The 24,449-nt window shown below is 38.1% G+C and overlaps 1 long non-coding RNA gene across 2 annotated transcripts in view; it reads left to right on the forward strand.

Annotated features, from left to right (window-relative positions):
• LOC102167790 (uncharacterized) overlaps positions 1-24,449 on the forward strand; it is a 402,854-nt gene that overhangs the window by 114,671 nt on the left and 263,734 nt on the right. Inside the window, exon 4 of one of the 2 annotated variants that reach the window (XR_014823523.1) lies at positions 5,722-5,867. The exons of the other annotated variant lie outside the window; for it this stretch is intronic. This is a non-coding gene — a long non-coding RNA (uncharacterized LOC102167790). The remainder of the gene's footprint in view (positions 1-5,721; positions 5,868-24,449) is intronic. 2 annotated transcript variants of the gene reach the window in all.

The following is a 24,449-nucleotide window of genomic DNA, read 5'->3' on the forward strand; positions in this document are numbered from 1 at the left end:
TTCTTTCAATTTTAAATTAGCTTCACTACTCATAAGTGCTCAGGCACCTTTTTTCTTAATGGATTAGTTAGCCATTTCAAATATTTATCCAACAGATGAAAAAGGAGAAATTGGAAATTACAGTATGTTATTTGATGTTTTGTCAACAAGGATTTATGTGGTGCTATAATGCTAAAAGTTCCAGGAGCCTGGTTCTATGATGTTGATAGCTAGTTTAAATTAAGCATCTACCTAGACATTTGTTTGCAATTCAAAATGTATGTAATGAAAATTTTTCATGTTGCAATTGAAGAAGAAGGTGGTTTACACAGCATGTTTAGTGCAGGAAGTTGAGCTGGACTTTTTAAATCCAGCCAAAATCAGAAAGCAGTATAAATCTCCCTAGAAAACAAGTTTGTAAACTCAAGTTATGTTTAAATAAACATTTGAAGCTAAATTGCTGGACCGAACCCTAGAATATGTCCAGTTTTTCTTATCACTGCTTTTCTGGTGCTGCGTTTAATTCTATGGTAACTAACTGAGATTTGATTGAAATTGAGATTGAAATAACATGGCAAAATTGCTTCAAATATCGGTGGAACTCCTTTGATTAAAAGAAAGTAGGATACTGTTATTCTGACTAAACTCTATTAACCAATATTTAATTCTATCTCATTTTCTCCCTATCTCCTGTTTGTGCATGTCAGAAATTTCTTGAAATATAGTGACATAATCACTTGAAGACTTTATAGATCTCCTTGGGTTTTAAAAAAAAGAAAATATTATTCTCACTAAACTCAATTAATTAATATTTAATTCTATCCCACTTCCATCCCATACCAATTTTTGTCTAGTTCTATTACTGACCAAGATTCATAAATTAACCACTGGTTTAAACTGTTCTTTTAAATTGTCCACAAGGCGGCAGTAGAACATCTTACTTCCCCCCAATATCTTGAATTCCTAAGTCTTCATTTTTTAAATATTTAGATATGATATTTGCCTGAATAACACTAAAAACTATTCTGCTTTTAAGTTTGTACTTTGCCATTCAAACAGAACGTATTAGTGAATGTGCGACTCAATTTTCCTTAAGATAGATGAGTAGAAATCCTTAAAGTTTGCCTGTTTCTATTGACTAGGAATACTTCTTTCCCATTTTTCAGGGTTACAGTGAATCCCTATAAATTTTCTGATAAGATAAGAGGAGTTGCTTTGGGGGGACAATATTAAATTTGACATCTTTTTTTTCCTCTCTCTTCCTAATCACATTAGGTGACGATCGAATTCATGTGTGATTTTTCTGCTCACGTTTTCAAATCAAATGGAAAATTGGATATTCCCATTTATTTAGTAGATGCCCTGACAAATCATTGCATTGCAGGAAAAAAAAAGTGCACTTTTAATAGGTTCCTTTCACAAATGAGAAGAAGACATCTAATGACAGTGAGAAAGGAAGACTCTCAGAACAGCTGTAATAGGCTCTCTACCCACTACAGGTACCACCAACTCTCTTGTCGCTGCTATGGCTTACCTGTTATATACCTGGGCTGGAGACTGTCTTCCATGACATCATGTATCATGCAAATGAAGGGTACCTTGGAGCTCATGCCCCATATAAGAGAAAGGGACAGAGGACTCTGGGTCTTGGTGACCTTGCACTGTTCCCTGGCTTACTGCTGCGAGAACAATGGTTGCCCTGAGGATGAGAGGCTGCCAAAGGCACTTTTGGAATAATATGTTATCGTAGTAAATGCCTGCCGTTCCCGAGAAACAGACAGGTGTGCATGTGCATCACAGGAAGAGAGAGGGGAAGAAAGAAAAAGAGAGAAAGAGAAAGGAGAGGAAATGCTTTGACAAAATAAATTCTACATGGACTTCAGTGCAGGAGATCAAAGCTGCAGTCTTCATGCTCTCTGCATGCCTGAGAAAGCTGCAGGGAACTTGGCTGTGGCAAGATTCAGAGATTGAGTCTAGCATTTTGCCGATGTAGCCATAGCATGTTAGCGGGTGTGTGTGTGCGTGCGCGCGTATGTGCATGTGTGCATCTGTCTGTGCTCGCAGTAAAGTCTGCACATGTCTGTCTGTCTGTGTGTTTGCTATAACAAAGCAAGTTATGCATGGAGTGTATTGGTACTGCAAAAAAAAAAATGCAAAGAAGTCAGTAATAACAACGTAAATACTCAGACGCACATAGACACACTTGTTCCATTCTGTTCATTGTTTCGTTTAACAGACGCACCACCTAATGCCTTTAGAAGTGAACCTTGTTGTGCCAGTAATAAAAGACTTGAAGTTTATGGCATTGTGTACCTTGAGAGGGGTGGTTTTCTATTTAAAATACACATCACCCACATTGCACTTGATTTTTGAAAACGCATATACTTTTCTAACTCTCTACTCTAGGAAAATGCACTGAATGATTTAATTTCATATTAAGCTGCAAATGTAGTACTAGATTTGTGTCGAGACACAAGTGTTTTGTGACTTGAGAGCAAAGCTTTCTGAAAGATTTTCACCAGCAGATGTGAAACTACCGAATTCAGCATTGGAGAGTAATGACATGATTCTCTTACTTGAAGAAAAGCACATTGATTTTAGACATATTAAAACTCAGAAGTTTTAGAAGTGTGTTTGGGTGAAGGTTAAGTTGTCCTTGACAGTATTAAAAGAAAGGTTTGAATTGTTGAATAACCACCTTTCACCCATCCCTAATTGTAATTTAAATGACAATATGCTCTCAATCAATAGCTCTTTGTCACACTTTGAAGATCAAGGGATGGGATTTCACCCCATGAGTTTACAAGGCAAAAGCTCCTTGTTCATAACACTAAAATGTTGCTTTAGAATATCTCTCCTTCTAACAGTTCGTCCTGGATAAATGCATTTAAATCATACCTTATTGATGTTAATATCAGAAAATGCTAAAAGGCTTTATTTTTGTAATTTGCTCCCAGTTCGATATCATACCAAGAATATTAGCCCATTAAAAAAGCCAAGTTATCCATATACTTATTTTACTAGTTGAACTTTTATCACTTCACCCTAATGGCTGACCTTCTGAGCATTTACTTTGCTCTGGGCATTGTGCTAAGCATCTTGACATTAAATTTCTTTATTCTTCACGTCAGTCTCTGAGATAGAACTTAATCTGTCTTCCCATTTAACAGATGAGACTCAGGGAGACTGAGTCACTTTGACCTCTTGTTACAGTGTCACAGAAGGGAAGAGTTTGGATAAAATAAATGCTCAATGTACCTCTCTGCACTTAACAAGCCTCTTCAGCTTCTTATGGGATGAAAATTCATCGTGACTAAACACGACTCCTTCTTTTTTCCCCCAAATCTCTCTCTGGAAGTTTATAAATATATCATAAGCACTTTGCTTATGTATTATTATAATGTAAAGCTGCGTTTAGCACATATAGGATATGCTTTATACATAGAAACAGGCACTTTTCATTTTTTCTCTTGCTTTCCAAGTAGAATGCATTCTTCATACACTGGCATATGCATTGCATTTTGTTATTATGTTCATAGGATAATACTGAATTTTCAGTTGGGGCTTGGCTGCATCTCTTAAAACTTAAATTTAGATAAGATGGAACTTGTTTATTAAAGGCAATAACTGATAAATTCATAGTTAGATCTGAACAGACAGGATCTCAGGCCATCAGGTAATTTTAACAATTCTGACATCAACTTTACTATGTGATCAGACAATTGTCATACAGTTTTAACTGATTTCCAATTGAGGTTGTTTTTCTACTAGTGGTAAGAGGAATGATAATAATAATGACCCTTATATGTTGAGGGTTTTGATTTGTTAGGCTAACAATGGAAAGAGATGGACCAAGGGCCAAATCATATTCTAGAACAGGTTACCTCTAGCCTAGTCAGCAGATATGGTAGTGTTTCTAAAATACAAATTATTGGGAAATTTCACAAGAGAATGTCTGCTTTTTATTCCTTGAGATACTAGAAAATCTACAAATACTGAGATACATTCCTGCCTGACAAAAAATGGCTGAAGGGCTTTACATAATGCCCTTTGATGACCATGCTTTTCCCATCATGACCATCCCCACAAGCCCAATTTTATTCTTACACCAAAACAGCTTACCTCATTGAAGTGACTAGAATGCATGTATTTTTAGAATCCATGTGTTTAAAAAAAAAAGACAACACTTTATACTTACTACTCAGTGTTTCCTTGTATTATTATCTGTGAGGAAGTATCATTATTCCCATTTTATAGATGAAGGAAGAACTCAGGGAAGTTAAATACTTACTTTATGCCATAACTCCTGAGTGGTAGGGCTGTGATTCTATCTCATGATTTAAAAAAAAAAAAAATTTGAAATGTAGTTGACTTACAGGGTTTCTGGTGTACAGCAAAGTGATTCAGTTATACATATCTATTCTTTTTGAGATTCTTTTCCAAAATAGTTCATTGTAAGACATTGAATATAGTTCTCTGTGCTATACTGCTGTTTATTTTATACATAGCAGTGCATATCTGTGAATCCAAAGCTACTAATTTATCCCTTCCTCTACCTTTCCCATTTGGTAACCACAAGTTGGTTTTCTTTGTGGGTCTCTTTCTGCTTGTAAATAAGTTACTTTGCGTCATTTTAAAATTCCACATATAGGCTATACCATATGATATTTGTCTTTCTCTGTCTTACTTCATTGAGTATGAACATCTCAAGGTTCATCCATGTTGCTGCAAGTGGCATTATTTCATTCTTTCCAAGGTCGAACTCAGGTTGTAACTCCTATGTTGACTAAAGCATTCACTCCTGTGCACAGACTCCTCCCCTTATAATTAGCAAAGTGCGTTTTTAGGAAAACCACCCCAGACTGGAGATGCATTAGGGGACTAGAGGTCAGTAACCCATGCTCAATGACATCCCATTCTTATCCCTTATGAAATGATGCCGTGGTTGCTCTCTGGGTATGGATGTGGCTGGGAAGTCAATACATATTCGCAGTAAGAACGTCTAACTTAGACGACTTCAACTTAAGGAGATTGGCAAAAACAACCCCCCAAAAAGGCGTGGGGGAATTAATTTCAGTAGTGCCAGCCTCCACCTGCCACTCCGTGCTGGCATGAAAGTAAGGAGGGAGATGGCAATCTGCTCTTCCCTCAGCCAGTCTTGGCTGACTTGCTTTGCGAGTCTGTTGTTTAAAGATAAGTATTTAGCCATCATCATCATCATCATTAACATTATCTTAATATAAAACATTGACAATATTTTAACTTTTTTTTTTTTCAGGGCTGCACCTGCGGCATATGGAAGTTCCCAGGCTAGGGTTCAAATCGGAGCTGCAGCTGCCAGCCTATGCCACAGCCACAGCAATGCCAGCTCTGAGCAGTATCTGCAACCCATGCCACAGGTCATGGCAACGCCAGATCCTTAACCTACCGAACATGAGCAAGGACAGAGATCAACCCCACCTCCTCACAGACTCTATGTCGAGCTCTTAACCCACCGAGCCACAGTGGAAACTCCCAATTTGCAATTTTTAACACCACTGCAGAACACCACTGCAGAACTGTAAGATACCACTGCAGAAGTGTAAGATACTTTGCAGTTCCACAGTAACTGCTCTGCTGGACTTTGCATGGCATGTTCCTACCCAAAGGCTAGATCAAATTTATAAAATGAGTTATCTCCAGGCAGCTGACATCTTGAGATGCTATGCTTAGGGCCTTCACATGTCATCTCTATTAATTCAGGCCATCTAACTAACAACAAACTCCAATCAAGTGAGTTTTAACAAAGTGAGTGGAAGAGAGGGAGATGTGACTAGAGCCACACAGTGCCTGGGCACTGACTCGACAAAGTCAAGACTGTTTAAAGAAGCTTAGATGAGAGGAGACAAGTAAGTGTCCTGCATTGCCCTGGGCTCAAAGCAGACAATGCTCATCTTTCCTCCTAAACATGCAAGGCTGCTCAGACTATTCATAATCCACCTTTAGAAAATTGCATATGAGATCTTAGCTTTCCCTGGGAGATTTCAGTCTGGTCCTGCCTCATCTCAAGCCAGTTCCCTGCCCAGTGCTCCGCTGGGTGGATGAACTTGAAGGAATTGATGACAACACACTCTATAATGATAGTACTGTTGTGAAGGGATTCAAACTGCTTACTTTGTCAGAAACAGAGGTTGGAGCAATTAGAATAACCTACAAGGATTATTTTAAATCATTCCAATAGAATGCATAGGAAAACACTCATCAAAATTGTTACAGGATCAAATGTGTATATGGCCATTCCATGGGACAAAAGAATGGAATAAGACTGACTGTGTTAAAATTGTGGGAATCAGGAGTCACCAGATTCCTAGTCACTAATATTGAGAGGGAGCGGGAAATAGGCTTCAGGCTCTAGAGAAATTACTGCCAAGAGAACGCTTCCCCCTACCCTCTACATCTCCCAAGACTACCCCTTAAAGGGACTACTGGCAAGAAATCTTCAACTCTGGAATAAAAACCAAAATCAATTCCTTCTTTTACCTTTGTCTTTGCATCCTTCCTCCCTTTGTTTCATCTCTCCCTTCTTTCAGCCTTCCAGCCTTCCATTCCTCTTGTTTTCCCCAAATGAAACATGAATGGCACTCTGAGCTTTTGTTTTGGATCTGAGAAAATAGACTTGGGGTGATCATAAACCTTAGTCCCCATACCAGATCTCTTTTGTGTTCTGCTTAAAAATCTTTTCAGGAAGAAAAAAAGAAAAAAACTAGCAACTCCACAGACAGAAAAGGGTTTAAATGCAAATGAGAGCTCAAGGTAACACTTGAGTGTGAAGAGTTTCATTCACAGAGTGCCAATCACTCAGCCATCACAAAAGATTGACAAGAAATCAGGGACTCCTGGCACTAGGAACAGCGTCTGGGAGAAGTGGGGAGAGGGGAGGAGAAAGGTGAGAGGTGAAGGAGACACATTGTGTGCGTTTCAGCATTTTCCAAGGCTCTTCCCTTTTGACTTTATTTGGAAAACGAGTCAAAGTCATTCTATTTCTAGGACTTGGAATTTTTTTTTTTTTTTAACTTTTGATTGTTCCAGAATTTGCTCCTACAGTGTTTTTCAAATAGAAGATCTCTTCTTGATCTCATGACTTCCCCCCAAACTGCCAACCAGTGTTGATAGTCACACCTCATGGTCCTTTAGCTAGATTGTGGCCAGACCACTGTGGAATGCTGGGGAAGGCCTGTGGGGTAATTCTCATTTTTCACCTGCAGAGCCACTATAACATGACTCAAAATGAGCGGACCCCCTCACACTGTCAGGAATCAAATTGATCTGTCTGTCAAGTCTCTGTTACCAGTAGCTCTGCCACAGCACTCAGATTTTACTTTATAGATGCTTGCAATATTGGACAACCTTTGTGGATTATTCATGGAAAACCACAACCCCTGTGTACGTTCCTCTCTCGGTCATCTTTATGAGTAGGTTTGGGCTAACGTAATACATAATGAAGCCAGAATCTTTGAAGCATATCGTAATTGGAAGGTAAAAACAGTGCATGTATTCCAATTTTTTTCAAAATAAAGAATCTCAGACTATTTACTATTGAAATCAAAAACCTACCTAATTCTCTCATTTGCAACTCTCTACATATTTACAAAATATCTTCTATTGGCAAGTCATGTCAGAGACCCCAAGAGGAACTACATGTGACCTCTGTTATCCTATAGTTAAGAAGCTTACAAAATGTCATTGACTGCCTCAGTGATACTCAAACCATGCTCCTTTGCTGAAGGAAGTTACTCTGACTAAAATGGAACAATCATCATTTCGAAGTTCGCCAAATCAAATTAAGATCCAGTTGTCTCAAGTGAAAGCTTTTCTCTCCTATGGTTTTCTTGAAAGATGAGAACCTCCCTGCATTCTAATCAATAATTTATTAAATGAACTGAGTTTGCAGCCACTGCAAAACTAGGCCTAGGGTAATTAACAGTAACAACATGGAATAGTGTTAATCTAAGTGGGAGTAGCATGAGAATGGGGCCATTTAATGGCATTCCCAGATCAAGAACCCACTTCCATGTTGGACTCCAAGTAGGAATAGGCCTCTTCCCAAAAATAACTTTGGAAAGCACCTTCCCTTTACAAAGAACACAGGGGAATGAGAAGAGCTAAGTCTTCGGGGAAGAGAATGCAAGTTTTATCTCATTTAAGTATCTCAAGAGTTTCAGGAGATGACTGTCATTCCTGTTGTGTGGATGATGTGAACTGGAGTTTGGCCCTTGCCATCTCCTCTACATGGCTTTAATCATGAGCACTTGCAGCTGCTGACCTGCAGCAACCCCTGAGCAGAGCTCAGGGTGGAAATCAGGAATGAAACACTCTATGCTCTGGGAAAACTGGAAAAACGAGTCTTCGAACAGTCAGATATTTTCGGAGACTTTATGTGCACAATTCCTTGCATCTCCTCATATCTAGAAAAACGCTAAAATCCTTTATGGTGACGTCTGCTCCTTTTGACTAGTAGTAACCTTCAGGGAACCAGCCACAAATTTTGTAAAATGTGTGTATGGCTGCATGCACCTTCCCCTCATCTTTATCATATACACTGATATTATTTCCCCCTCTCTCTTTGAGAAGGTATTTCAGATAGCTATCTGACTTAGCCCCAGGCTATAGTGAAGTGTATAAAACAAAGGATGTCCCTGTCATCTGCAAATGCAACCACCTCCGGGTTTGAGCTGGTCCAGGTCCCCAGGGCTGGAGGTCTGTGAAAACTCAGGATACTGGCCCTGATAGCTAAGGTGCATATCAAAGAAATGAATTCAGTGAGCCCAGACCTCTTCTGTTCCTGCTACCTGCCCTTTGTTGCAAACACTCCTATATATTCCAGCTCCCCACCTTGCCTCCTCTGAGTGGTTTCTTGGTTTCTCAGGGCTACCTGAGATGCTGTCCATGAGCTTAAGTCCTAATTTCTCCCCAAATAAAATTTAACTCTCAACTTTCAGGTTGTACATTTCTTTTAAGTTGATGATGAGGACAGTGAAGAAGGTTGGGTGTATACTGACCCCGATCACCTCCTGAATGTGTGACAAGACAAGGATCCGCACCCATAAAGGGGGAAGTGTTGAGTCACATGCAGATTGGAACAGTTCCTCACCTAAGAATGTGACTTAGAATTACCCTAGGAACTTTTCCAAAATGCTTTTCCCTGGCCTCTTCCTACTCGAGATTCTGATGTAATTGAGTAGGGATAGAAAAAATAAATCATATTTTAGGAAAGAATAGGATAGAGAGCTAGAGCTATATCAAAAGAGAGATAATTTTTTTTTAACTTAAAGAAAAAAAACTTTCTGAAGAAATCAGCTGATTAGATACTCAGAAACATCTTGTTTGGGGCAAGTGTGTAAGAAGTAGAATCTTCTAATGAAGGCCTTGAAGTGAGAACAGGACTTTCCAGGACAGACCAAAGGATTATGTGGCACCAGCATAGCTTAGTCCGTAGAAGGGAAACTAGACCAGACCAGCAAGGGACAACTTTCCTGGATAATGCTCTGTGACTTCTTGCAACTCTAGAACAGATCTTCAAACAATGACATCAAACATGCCTTAGTGCTCAGAGTCTGTAAACTGGGAGGGTAGACCCTTTGCCAATTTTCTGGATCAGTGTGCATTCAGCTAAAAATTTGGGAGGAAACACATTTCTTGAGGTATCATTTTATAATAAATGAGATACATTATAGATATATATATGTTATGTATATGATATACAGCATATATGTATTAATACATTGTTTTGTATACAGTATGTTAAATGGGGTGGTCTCTACTTAATTATGAATCAAGATTTGGTTGCCATATTGAAGAAAAACAGGTCAACAGTTCCTGTTAAAAATTCTCTCCAGTCATGGCTCAGCAGTAACGAACCTGACTAATATCCATGAGGATGCGGGTTTGATCCCTGGCCTTGCTCAGTGGGTTAAGGATCTGGCATTGCTGTGAGCTGTGGTATAAGCTGGCAGCTACAGCTCAGATTCGACCCCTAGCCTGGGAACTTCCATGTGCTGTGAGTGCCACCTCCCCCCTGCCCCCCCCCAAAAAAAATTCTCTCCTGAAGCTTAGTGCTCTTTCAGGGTGCTACATTGTTACAAAGTCCTTTAAGCAAACAAAGACAAAAACCCGATGTTTATAGTTTGAAAGAGAACTTTAAACCATCAAGACTTTGAATTTGACAATGGCATTTGATGAGAATACTTGAAATAATGTGAACTTGTCCTATGTTTGAAAAATTCAAGTTACTTTGCTTGCTGTTAACCTTATAGGCAACGATAAGGAAGAGACATTTAGAAAATATATATTTACATTTAGGTGAGGGCAGAAGCACAATGAACAGACAGCACCAGGCGAGTAAAGAATCTGTTTAACTTTAAATTTATACAGGTTCTGTTTCTTGTCATCAGAAAATCAGAGCTCTTCTTCCCAAAGTTTACAGAAAATGTGCATAGCCTGCCCCCTGCTCCCAAGACATTCAGCCTCAGATTTGAAGTTTTGATTTAATTTCTTGGGAAGATAAACTTTGGAGCATGTATTAACTACCGAATTTGAAAAGCATGTTTGCTGCAGAAAATCGCAATAATAAAAGCAACTCATCAGCTCCTTTGGTTGCCTAGAAATCTATGAACTGTCTAGATTGATCCTTCTCCATGCTACTCTTAGAAAGTGCTTTTAGAAAGTACTGTCTGATAGAACTTTCCTCAGTGATGGAAATGTCCTGTGTCAGTGTTGTGCAGATTTGCAGCCACTAGCTAAATGTGGCCCTTGGGTGTTCAAAATGTGGCTAGTGCAAGTGGGGAACTGCATTTTTTTGTTTTGGTTTTTTAGGGCTGCACCCACCCCGGCATGTGGAGTTTCCCAGGCTAAGGGTTGAATCAGAGCTGTAGCCTCCAGCCTGTGCCGCAGCCACAATAACGCCAATCTGAGCCACATCTGTGACCTACACCACAGCTCATGGCCATGCTGGATCCTTGACCCACTGAGCAAGGCCAGGGATCGAACCTGTGTCCTCATGGATGCTAGTCAGATTCATTTCTGCTGAGCCATAACGGGAATACCAGAAACTGCCTTTTTAATTTTGTTTTATTTTAATTAGTTTAAATAGCCTCATTAGTTTTTTACTGAACGGCACACAAGACTCAGCAAGATTTACTAAGACTAATCCTGTTTGTTGTTATTATTAACAAAATTTTTTTTAGTGAATGGGAGTTAATTATGTATACATAATAAGTCATGTTTTCTGCTAGTAAAATTATTTGGTGTTGATAAATTCAGTTGAGATGTAAGAATAGTTTCTATTCCATTATTAAAAGCACTGAGACTTTCCAGGAGTCCATGCCTAGCACAAATTTGAGAATGCCTTGCACCAACATGTGGGCACTTCTTTTCCATACAAGACTGAGAGCAAACAGAACTTTGACTCTCCAAGTTCATTGTTAAAGTAAGCAATTATTTTTTATTTGCTTTGAAAATTTATTGTGGGGGTTTATCTTTTACATCAACATTAGCCTTTTTGGTTATCCACATTGAGATCTATCAATATTTTTACTGTAACTTTATAATTTTTAATTCTTTTTTTGCTATGTTTTATAAATTTCCTTGTGGTAAGGCATGTGTAGGAAAAAGCATACATATCACACCTGCATAGTTCCTTAATTTTTAGTAGTACTGCTAATTAATCATTCTGAGCTAAAGCAAGGTGGGTCAAGTTCTAAGGATTGGTGAGCACAATAAATGTTGCACTCCTGCAGACAGTCTCCAGGTAGCCGGTGTGGGGAAGTTCTAAGCCTGTTCTTGACACTTCTTTCCTCCACATCCAAACACTCCCACCTCTGGTGCCTTTCCACATCTATATCTCTGAATATGCCAATGGCTGCTTACATCTCACTCCCTTATCCAGAATTGAGGTCAGAGGCATCTGTATAGTTATGTGACTACATCTGGCCTCCAACCATCAAAGTCTGTTTCCATACAAATCACTTCCTAGATTCCAGGTGCTGAGTTCTGTAAAGAAATCTGGGTCTTTTGAAGAATTAATACATTCCCCCAGTGGAACATCTCAACATTTTTCTCCTTAACTTGGTCACAGTATTTTCCCCATATCTGGCTCTCTTGTTAAGGCTGTGCAGGCTGTAATAATTTCCATTACTGAATACATTTTATTTTAATTTTTTAAATGCTCTTCTAATTTGAATTTAGGCCTTCACAAAGATGGGTAGCCTAGACTGTTTTGAAATATATGATTTTAAATGCATAAAACTCATCCTTTAAAAATGATTTGTGAGTGTACATTTGAAAATGGTTAATGCTTATTTATTACAAATGGAATAATTACAGCTAATGGAACAGTGCCATTTAACATCAGTATAGTAGTGTGGGGGAGCTTTATAATTAGCAGCTTGATAAGTGCCTTTTTTTAGATTATGGAATGACAGCCCTGGAACACCTTTCCCTGAAATACTTCAGTGTGCTAAATTCTCTCTTGTTGATTCTTATTGGCTATAGACAATGGAACTGGACACATCTGGATTTAACTGATTTACTTACCACCTGAGTTTTCATCTGACTTAGAAGGTAGCCATTTTTTAAAATGCTCAGGGTAGAACTCACTTAGCATAAGGAACAGAATTTTTCTGTGCCAAAATGGCACTTCTAAAAGTTTCCAGCCACCGGAGGTAATGATGTTCCCTTTTCAATGGACTGTCCCTTAAGATGGGAGGTGGGGATTATAAATTGGTGTTTTAAATGACTGTGTTTCTAGTTACTTATGCATAGCCTAAAAAGGACAACAAACATCTTTTTTAACCTGGTCGTTTACCATGCTCCACAAATATTTTCAAGCAGTTGTCTAGAGTATATCAAGTTTGCATTTCAGTTTTCAGCAGGTATCTGAGCCATTTAACGAATGGTTCAAGTTGCCGTTTTTAATCTTTTCAGTAGGTGAAGGCTGCTCATTTTTTCTTGTTTGAGATTCCAATATTAATGATCCTGATAAAAGTAAAAATCCTGTTTGTCTCAAAGACCTACCCCTCTGATTTCACTTTCCTCCACATTTTAAGTTTGACTAGAGTGTTAACTAAGAAACCCTATTAAGGGACTTTTAGGAGGAATGGTCTGAGGAGTTGCATTTAAAATTAAACTTGTCCCAAACCTCAAGTTTATGTATGAAGTCTTCTATAAGATACCATGAGTTCTTTTTTCCTCTTTTTGAGTACTAAGAGATTGTGATATTGGACCTAATACTACCCTTAGAACTTCCACTGGCATCAGGAAGAAAGGAAATAACTGGCAACTTATTCCAAGAAGGGAAGACATTTTTGAAAATGCAGTGCAACCCTAATTTAGAATAGAGGGGAAAGGGTTTAAATTAGGTTTTTTATAGTGGTAAGTATTTGCAGACAATGTAGAGATTTATGGATTAATTTGTTTTAAATTAACTTTTATAGGGTGACTAATAGTCCACAGGGATAAACCAGGCTTTCAATTGCCCATGATTTTCAGTCAGATCCTAGAAAGGAGATCATTTCTTTAAGGAAACGGTGACACACTTTTCAAAGTGTGCCATACAATTTCTTTTTTTTGGGGGGGGGGGGAGGTATCAATGTCCAGAGAAGATAAATAAGTTCTGGGCCGTGGACAAAGATATTCACAACTGGCCCACCCTTTGATGTCACATTTCACTGGCAGACCCTGACCTCTACCTTGACAGAGCTTTTTCATCAGCTGATCTCACTGGAGAACATGACTGTGGCGCCCAAAGGGGGTTTCTAGAGACAAATGCTCTTCATTATGGACACATAAAGCTGTTTCCCTGAATTTCCTTTAGTCCAAGGAACACTAATCAGATCCGGGAGCTGAAAATTCAGAAAATTAGCATTTGGGACTTTATATTCTGTCAGACTCTGCCTAAGAGATATTCAGTGTCAGGGTCAGATGCAGATGATAAAGTTAGGCCATAAAATATATGTATGTATGTTTGCCTGTCTGTATGTGTGTATCTGTCTAACCATCCATCAAGCATTGATCTAGATATCCATCTATCCATGTATCCATCCCTCTGCTGATGTATTTCCTGAGCATCTATTACATACTCAGCCTAAGGCTGGGGCCTGGGAAAATGAAAGAACTTTTAGACCAAACTGATCACATCTACCTAGTCTCTTGTAGATGACCAACCACACTTCATTAAGAGAGCAATTTTGCTAACTACACATTTAAATCTCATAGACAACAGTACACCATGCTCTTTCTGCAGCAGGTCATGATGAAAAGAGAATACTTGGAAGTTGTATCTTTTTAGGCAACAGAAATTACTTACATGCTTTAATTCTGAATAATTCTCTCCCAAATTAGACTATATTTAGATTGACAGTGATTTCTCTCAAACTTTGTAAATCATCATTCTGTGATCTGCTGGCTTCCATTATTGCTGCCAACCTAATAATTTTTTTTTTTTTTTTTGCTCAAATTCCGACATTTCTTTTTTGCTGCCTTTAGGATCGCCCTTTGATCTTTTCTGTCCTGCAGTTTTTCTACAGTGCATTTGGTATAAACTTTCTTTTATAGATAAACCTTGGAAATTATTTTCTTCCACATTCTAAGTTCCAGGTTTTGCATCAATTGGGGGAAATTCTTGGTCTCTAAATTCAAATGTTTTCTCTCATGTTCTCTTTTAAATTCTTTCTGGATTTTACATATATATTATACATATTTAGTATATTTATTTCATAGCTTTTTCATAACTTCCATCTTGGTCTCTTTGGACCTCATCCTATAACTTCTTTGCAAGTAACTTCTGATGCCTTAATATTTTTTCTTTAAAGGTATATCTGGTTTATGTGCCTTGTTAGCACAGTAGGTAGCATGTCAGTCTCATAAAGATACCTGGTTTACTTTTTGATTTGTTTGTTGAACTTTTTTTTCTATTTCATGAAATAAATCATTTAAGAGTAGTATTCGCTCTGATTTATTAAGCTGTCCTTTACTTTGCCTATTAAGAAATTTTGTGTGTGTGAATAATTTTTGTGTATGCATCGGTGTTGAGTTTTATTCAGTCATAACACACACAGGAAAAAATGCAAATCCTAAGTGTAGAGCTAGATGAACTTTTATATAAGAAAATAAACATTTATATCCATTATGAATGGAGCTGCTATACAGTTTCTTGCATACTCTTGTGGTGAGCCTATGTTGAGTTTTTTGGTTTTTTTTTTTTTTTTTTTTTGAGTTTATACCTGGAAGAATTGTTTTGTCAGAGTATATATCATTCAGCTTCAGTGAATATTGACATACTGTATTCCAAAGTGGTTTCACCAGTTTACCCTCTTATTAGCAGTATGTGAGAATTCCATTTGATCTATAGTGTCATGTACAATTTGTACAATATTTGTGTAATATTCAAAGAGTATAATTTCTATAATTCTCCAAGTTATTTGATTATTTTATTTAGAAATTCTATTTTATTCCTTTTCAGATTAGACTGATCATTTGATAAATTTTCAAACCTTTTATTTAATTAAAAAGATTTTTTAATTAAAGTATAGTTGACTTATAGTATTGTGCTAATTTCCACCCTACCACACAGTGACCCAATCATACGTATATATATATATATATATGCACACATACATACACACACACACACATTCTTTTTCTTGTAATATCTTCCATCATGTTTTATCCTAAGAGACTGGATATAGTTCCTTGTGCTGTACAGCTGGACCTCGTTGCTTATCCATTCTAAATGTAATAGTTTTCATCTACCAACCCCAAAATCCCAGTCCATCCCACTCTCTCCCTCTTGGCATCCACAATCTGTTCTCTATGTCTGTGAGTCAATTTCTGTTTTGTAGATAGGTTTATTTGTGCCATATTTTAGATTCCACATATAAGTGATAACATGGTATTTGTCTTTCTCCTTCTGACTTACTTCAATTAGTATGAGAACCTCTAGTTGCATCAATGTTGTGCAAATTCCATTATTTCATTCTTTTTATGGCTGAGCAGTATTCCATTGCACATATATATCACATCTTCTTAATTCTTCATCTCTTGATGGACATTTAGTTTGTTTCCAAGTCTTGACTATTGTGCATAGTGCTGCAATGAGCATAGGGGTGCATGTATCTTTTTGAATTACAGTTTTGCCCAGATAAATGCCCAGGAGTGAGATTACTGGATTATATGGTAGTTCTATATTTAGTTTTCTGAGGAACCTCCACACTGTTTTACACAGTGGTTTTACCAACTCACATTCCCACCAACAGTGAAGGAGGGTTCCCCTTTTTCCACACCCCCTCCAGCATTTGTTGTTTGTAAACTTGTTAATGGTGGCCGTTCTGACCAGTGTGAGGTGGTACCTCACTATAGTTTTGATTTGCAGTTTTCTAATAATTAGTGATTCAAACCTTTTATTTGTATAAGCATGCTAAACCTTCTTACTGTATATTCTTTATTCTTGTGGCCTTCACCCATCTAACTCAGCAATTTGCTTGTATTTTATGATTTTGTTTTAAATTGAGAGCATACTTTTTAATGACATGTGTATGGGAAATCTTGGGGGCTCATGTTAAAAGCGTGCTCCTTCAGGTACCATTTGCATTTGTGCTTGCCCTAGTATCTGGAAACACCAGCCACCTCGGAAAACTGTATAGCCAAAATGGGCTGAAAACCCACAAAAGGGTAAACTTGTGGTTATGAATTTTGGGGAGTTTTTTTTTTTCCTTCCATCCAAGACCAGTATTGAGAGAAAATTTCCTCACTTGCCTTTCTAGAGGCAGGTCTTTTCCTTTATACCATGTCTATTTAGGGCCTTGGCAGAAAGCCGAGGGCCAGTGGCATTGCCACCTATGGAATCAACCACTTTGGGCTAGCTCCAATCTGTTCTTGTGACTTCTACACCCAGCATATCTGTCTAAGTAAATCCATTAATCACCAAAGATGGACAGACACTCCCAGGCTCAATTTTCCCTTCCCTCTCTGGATTTTAACTCTTACTTCAGTTTTATTCTCTAAGGATAAATTTTAATTTCTTGTCGGCTTAGGAGTAAAAATAGAGATGTTTAATAATCACATTATTCGCACTATTTATTAAATTGTTTGGAATAGCAGTTCTTAAAATGTGATTTAATAGCCCCTAAGTGCCCCCGAGCCTCTTTCAGGGTCAAAACAATTTCCATAATAATAAACAAGATGGGATTTACTTTCCCCCCCTCCTATTTCCTACAGAGGGTACAGTGGCATGTACGAAAGCAGAGTCACGTGGGATGGTGGAGTCATTCTGACAGCTGACGGAATGTATGCTTTTATGTGCTTATGATAGTAGAAAATTCTCAATTTCAATTTCTAACACAGTAAATATTGATAGGTGTGATTTGTATCACAAAAGCTCTTTGGGGTTCTTAAAAATATTTAGATATGAAAGGGATTTTTGAGATCAATAAGCTGGAGAACTGCTGCTTTGGGGTGTACTTTAGCTGTGTTGCAAGACATGGAACTCCTCAAATTCTAACAAATACAGCACCATCAATCTGTGCTATAAACAATCAGCAGGTGGAGAAACTTGTGTTGATAAGTTCTCAGGTTTATGCAAATATATTCCCAGGAGACCATGAGTTCTTCCAGAGCAAGAACTACCTCCCCCTTGGAGTTCCCTTTGCAGCTCAGTGGGTTAAGAACCCAACATAGTATCCATGAGAATACAAGTTCAATCCCTGGCCTCGCTCAGTGGGTTAAGGATCTGGTGTTGTACAAGTACGGCTCAGATCTGTCATTGCTGTGGCTGCAGTGTAGGCCTGCAGCTGCAGCTCTGATTCTACCCCTAGCCCAGGAATTTCCATATGCCACAGGTGAGGCCCTAAAAAGAAAAAAAAAAAAGAATCTGGAAGCCTTCCTCATAAACCTGAGATCCTGAGCAAGTAACTCAACATTCTGATTCTCAGTTTCCTCAGCTATTCAATATAGGAATTAACAATTCTAGTTCTCCCTCCCAGTGTAAAGCAAGATGCTAGATAGTAAGGTCATTCTTGGGTCTTCGTAAGATTTTAAATTATCGGAAATGAAGACACATGAAAACTAGCAAAGACATGTCTGTCTTAGATTTCCTTCTTAAATAAAAATGACTAGAATTAATACTGGAAGGTAAATTTAATGGGCAACTTCAAAGCACATATGCAACTGTCCTCTTTAGTCTGAATTTAAAGACACAACCTATGCTAAAATGATTAATACGCTTAATATTAGTACAGAAAGGTCAAATGTGACACTGGGGAGTCAGCTTTGTCTGATGGGAAGAAAACTACGTTAAGGAGACCTTGCTTTTAATCCTTGCCCTGCAACATACTGACCGTTTTGTGGTAGGATGTCACATGATGACTCCCAAGGAATCACATCTCCTGATAGTCGTTCCCTTCTTGAATTTCATCCCATCTTGATGCTGAGCTTGCTTTGAGGGTGAGATCTTAGCAAGTGTGATGCAATCAGAGGCTCCATGAATGCTTCCACATTGCAGGCATCCTCTTGGGATGTATCTACCTTGATGTCAACTGCCTTGTTAGAAAGAAACTCAGATTGAGCTATTAAATACTGATTAGCTATGTAGAGAGGGAGAGCTTTGTGGATGAGAAGTCACCTTGGGTATCTCATCCCCAGTCAAGCTCCCAGCTAAATGCAACTTCATGAATGACCTAAGTCTATACCAAATGGAGCAAGTGAACTGTGTAGCTGAATCCATTCAACTCACAGAATTGTGAGAAAGAATAAATCATTGTTTGAAGTCACTGTGTTTTGGGGTGGTCTGTAATGCAGTTGTAGATGATACATTCTAACCACTTTTTCTAAAACTCTTCAGCTTAAAAACAGGAATGGATATATTTGTCCTATCCACCTCAGAGAGTTTGTACAACTACCAGCTTGATTAATAAATGTGAAGTAGTGTTACTGTTTTTTCCATTGAGCTAGGTATAGCTAAATACTCTGGCTATGTCTATACACACAGACTGGTTTGACTCTTTTGAGTGACTTGACCAGTCAAATCAATCTCTTCAGGAAACAAAAAAAAAGAACTTACAATTCAATTTTCGACTCACTTGATTATTGTTTTGACCTCTCTGACTTCTTTTGGTTGAGTTCACCTTTTTTTTTAATTTTGTAACTTGACTTAGCCAGTTTAGTCAGTCAAAATAATCAAAACAGTTTGGGTATATAGGAACAGTTTGTATGTAATATTTTCCTCTTATTTAACTTTAGTAGAAAATTATGTGACAGAGGCCCATATATGCATAGCAAATATGGGTATAAACTTCTACTTATAACTACTCAGTTTCAAATTACAGTGTAGATTATAGCAGCATTTGTTTGGTAACGGGAAAAAATATAGTTCGTTTTTATTTCCCAATGGCCTGCTACGTTATAAGTCCATTAGCAGCTGCATATGTTATTGCTGTAATTCTAATAACGGCCATATATTATTATGGCAATAATAATGTAATTCTTATAGCATGCAATATGTAATTTATTGAACATGGCTGGAATTTATTTTTAAATTGTAAATTTGGCTTGCGTCTCAGCACTAGAACTCCCTGTGTCCTGCTCAGGGAGTTTAGTCATATTCCTTTTGTTTGAATAAGCTGTCAGAAGAGCATGATGGAGATGAGCACATGCAAGAAAACGTTGAAGCTTGGCAGTCATTAAAGTCCTGGGTTAGGAGTGAAGTGAAAGATTGAAATGTGAGTTGAGAGGGTCCATTCATATATGTCATATTGATACGACCAGAGCTGCTGACTAGGTGATTCAAATATAAGCCACCATTATTGCAGTATTCGTAGATACTCTACTGTGCTTAAGGTTATGACAGATGAAGCTTTCCTTATGAATTGTCAAAAGGATCACAAACCCTTCTACTGCTTCTATTTCTGTCACCAGTAGCTTGCTTGCCTGCCTTTCTCCCCTCCCAATACCCTTTGAATATAGTTTTTCAGAATCCTCCATTACAAAAGACTATGCAAAAAGCTCTTGGAAGTTTGCCTGCCTACTAGCAAACTAGAATGGTTCTAAAGGATTCCAAGCAGAAAGGTGTCTCTATTTTTCTTTTAGAGGTCAAAATAAAAATAAAATGAAATTGCCATATGTGTGTTTTAATATCTCTAACCCCTTCTATGAATTTCTTTTTGGCTTATCCCTCAAATAAATGGATTACTCGAATGTTACTCAGATCTATTCTAGTCTATATATTCTATTAATTTAAATCTGTTTCTTCAATAGGCATAACTGAAATCCCTCAAATTGCAGTCCAAATATATCCACATTGGTTTTCCATTTTTCTTGTTTTGTTTTTCATTTTTTTATATGGTGGCACCATATAATTTTGTTATATGGTGCACATAGAGGTTCCCTGGCCTGAGACTGAATCAGAGCCACAGCTGCGACCTATGCCACAGCTGTGGTAATGCTGTTTCCTTCATCCCACTGCCCCAGGCCAGGGATCAAACCTGCACCTCCACAGTGACCAGAGCCGCTGCAGTCATATTCTTAACACACTGCATCATGGCATGAATTCCTATTCACTTTTTTAGTATAAATCAAATCCTTCTTACTGTGTTTAAACCAGTTTTCATCAGCGTTAGGAGAGGCAGCCTGCTCTGGGCCCTGACAGCCCCTGTATATTCTTACTGAGTGCGTCATACTGTAAGCCCTCCCTCTCCTCTGCCCTTTCTTTAGTTAATCAAGTAGGCAGTTAGTAAGGCAAGGCCTCCGTGGCAGCCTTTCATACAACTCCCTTCCTTTGTTTTCTTCTTCACTTAAAAGAAAAATAAAGCTATTTAGATTTTCTTAATAGCAAACTTTTACTGTTTCCTTGCCCCTTCTCAAGATCTTTTCTAAAATTTCATTATTTCTCCTGAGTCAAGGAATTCCAAAATTAACTCTAAATAGAGCCTGACCAACACTTGGCATAGATTTATAAACTAAAATTTGCCATTCATGACTGCCACTTACACATTTTCAGACCAATACTTGTTCATTTTTTTTGTTCAGTCATTTCTTGGCTAGTTACTCATTCTTTAATTTGTTCAACAATAGCTAACCCATGAGTATATAAAGTGATTTGGGCATGATGCTTAACTGGATATATTTCTCAAAGCTAGTCAATATGTAATCTGATGTCCTTTAGGATCTACCTACTGTGGGTACAAAAAATAGGCCAGATCACAAAAGGCCTGAATGCCAAAATATGAGGGTGAAAGTGTCTGCTAAAGACTACAGTTTTGGAGCAAATATATTCTGAAAGGTTCCTCTGACAGAAATATACAGAATGGATTAAAGGAAGGAAAAACAAATAATAAGTAAAACCTTTTTTGTTTGTCTTTAGGGCCACACCCACAGCAAATGGAGGTTCCCAGGTTAGGGGTCCAATTGGAGCTGAAGGCGCCAGCCTATACCACAGCTACAGCAATACCAGATCCAAGAGGAGTCTGTGGCCTACACACACCACTGCTCACCGCAATGCTATATGCTTAACCTACTGATTAAGGCCAAGGATCGAACCGGCAACCTCGTGGTTCCTAGTCAGATTCGTTAACCGCTGAGCCGTGATGGGAACTCCATGTAAAGCCTTCTTAAAAGAGATTATTATAATAACTAAAATCCACTTTCTCTCCTTTGAAACCATTGAAGTCAGGTATATTTTGGATTTAGAGTTTTCCAGATTTTGGAGTTTCCGCTCAGTGGGTTAAGGATCCTGCTTTGCCGTGAGCTGTGGTGTAGACCGCAGACACGGCTCAGATCTGGCATTGCTGTGGCTGTGGTGTAGGCCGGCAGCAACAGCTCCAATTGGACCCCTAGCCTAGGAACCTCCATATGCCGCAGGTGTGGCCCTAAAAAAGACAAAAGACCAAAAAAAATAAAAAATAGTTTTACAGATTTTGTAAAGGTGCTACAGGCATATACTGGACAACACTGGGATCCAGAGAGGCTCCCATTAATATTTTTCCAGATAAATTCAACCTAAATATTACAAATCATGTCTATAAAATCATGTCATTTCAGGTTGTAAATGATTTTAAAACAAACAAAAACCAAACTTTTGGGTTATCAGAACTTTTTGGACTTCAGAACAAGCCCCTGGTTTGAGCTAAAGGGCAGAAATCCATGAATTAGTGAAATAAAGCAGTATAGGGGAAGAACGGATATAAGAAATGTTACAAAGGTAGGAATGGGGGTACTTGTCGTTTGATTAAATATCAGGCAAGAAAATAAATATGACAATCATGACGGTGAGGTTTTGAGTCTAAGTGGCTGGGAGGATGGTGGTGCCATTAATAGAAAGAAAGGGATAGGGAAGGGGGGATTGCTTGATCAGGGGTTGAGTGGAGGGGAGGTGATGATTAATCCAATTTGAAATATACAAATCTCCAGGACATTATGAACCTGCCTGAAATTAGCATGATTAAAGGTGCCTCTCACAGTGCTCTGGTGAGGATGTGATGGGGAACTAAATTAAAAATCAGTAGCCTTTCGCATATAACATATTTCATTAATCAAATTTGAAAGTTGAATCCATCCAACCTAAAAATTCATCCTGGATTCTTCTTTAAGAAAATGGTACAAATGTTGATGGTGTTCTAAAACTGGAAACAGATTTTTAGGAGGGAATACTTACAGTTTCAAACTTTTACCTGGATCGAAATGAAATTACTTTCATCTATTTCTTCAAAGGTCCTTGAAACAGTAAATAAAAGCTTATGGCTCAGTTGTAAAAAGCCATCTGACCCATTTTAGCTAATAACTAAGCATTAGGCCGGTAATTTAAACATTGTCATTCATATGAACTATCCAGTGACTGAACCTAAAAACACTACATACTTAAAAAGGAGTGAATTATGATCTAAAATCATCCAAAAAATATCTGTTTTAACTTCATATTAGAGTTCCCTGGTGGCTCAGCAGGTTAAGAATCTGGCATTGCCACTGCTATATCTCTGGCTACTGCCATGGTGAGGCTTCGATCCCTGGCCAGGGAACTTCCACATGCTGGGGGAATGCCCCCCTACCCCCACCCCCCCAAAAAAGAAAAAAGAAATAAACTCATGTATATTTATAGGAATGTAGCCATTCTCTAATTATTTATATCTGCAAAGAAATACTGACAAAACGTTACTTAGCTTATATGATATAGTTACCAAGAAACATTCCAGTGGTTACTGGTTTGTTTCCATGTCCTTCAGTATGCACCAAATGGTTTGCTTCTTTGACAACTGTCTATTTAAAAGTTCCCAAGATAGAGGTGAATGGATCTATCTCAGAGTTCAGTAAACCAGTCTTATCAAAAAATGTCATTGGTCTCACTCTTCAACAGCTCTCTTTCTACCTAGAAGCCTCCATCTCTTTTTCTGCCTTGACATAGAGGTTCATCTTCAACTGTGAATTCTTTGGGTAGCTCCTCTTGTCACCGAGCCTAATGACTGATGGCAAATAAACAGCAGAAACAGCCTGTCTGTGCTGAGGTTCTGATAGGTTGTGATTACAGGCACGTGGAAAAGTGGAGACACAAGGAATGGCAGGTAAGCCCCCACACACTCTATTTGAATTTAATCATTAAAATGAGAAGAAGAATCTCAAGTAATGAATGTGTGCTTTCATCCTTTTTTGAAAAAAAATGTTTTTCTGGGAAGATAGAGAAAAATAGAAATACTGTTGTTGTTTGTCTTTATTTTATTGAAGTGTAGTTGATTTACAGTGTTGTATTAATTTCTGCTGTAGGCAAAGCGATTCAGTTATACATTTTTTTTTTCATCATGATCTATCCCACAAGGTTGGATATAGTTCCTAGTGCTCTACAGTTGGACCTTGTTGTTTATGCAATCTATATATACTAGCTTGTATCTGCTAATGACAAACTCCCAATCCTTTCCTCCCCCACCCCGGAAATGCTTTTTTAATCATACCTTCACTTATATCATCTTACTTTTAGCTACAGTGTTTTCATAGACATCTATTTGAGTATGTTTTTAGTTAGCCTGATCTGCTCAGAAAGTGTTTTCAGGCAAGCAAACTTATTTGATAGGATGATTAAATCCCCCACTCTTGTCCTGAAACAGTTAATTTTTCTCAACCTTTTAAGCATTTTACTCTGAGGACATCCAAAGATACAGGTTGAATGAAATATATTTCAAATATTAAAAGAAAACATCACTGAACATACCAATGAGATGACCCGCTTTTTGTGTAGATGGTGATACTGTTTAGAACACTCTACCCATGACAACCTTCTTGCCTTATAGTTAGAAAAAAGGTAAGGGGCCCTGAGTACACGACAGAGGAAAAATGTATTCTTTGTCCCAGAAGCCTCTCTGCCTCACCTCTAGAGGCTCCTGAAAGGTGGCTTTATTCTTCTTCCCCCGGATCGGTTGTGGTCCTGGCTGTAGAAGCAGGATCTTCAAGGTCCAGGGTGG

Source organism: Sus scrofa, chromosome 13, assembly GCF_054392235.1.
Source record: "Sus scrofa isolate SSC_HxYL_T2T_F1_AM1 chromosome 13, Sscrofa_HxYL_maternal_Yorkshire_Landrace_v2.0, whole genome shotgun sequence".
NCBI classification, from domain to species: domain Eukaryota; kingdom Metazoa; phylum Chordata; class Mammalia; order Artiodactyla; family Suidae; genus Sus; species Sus scrofa.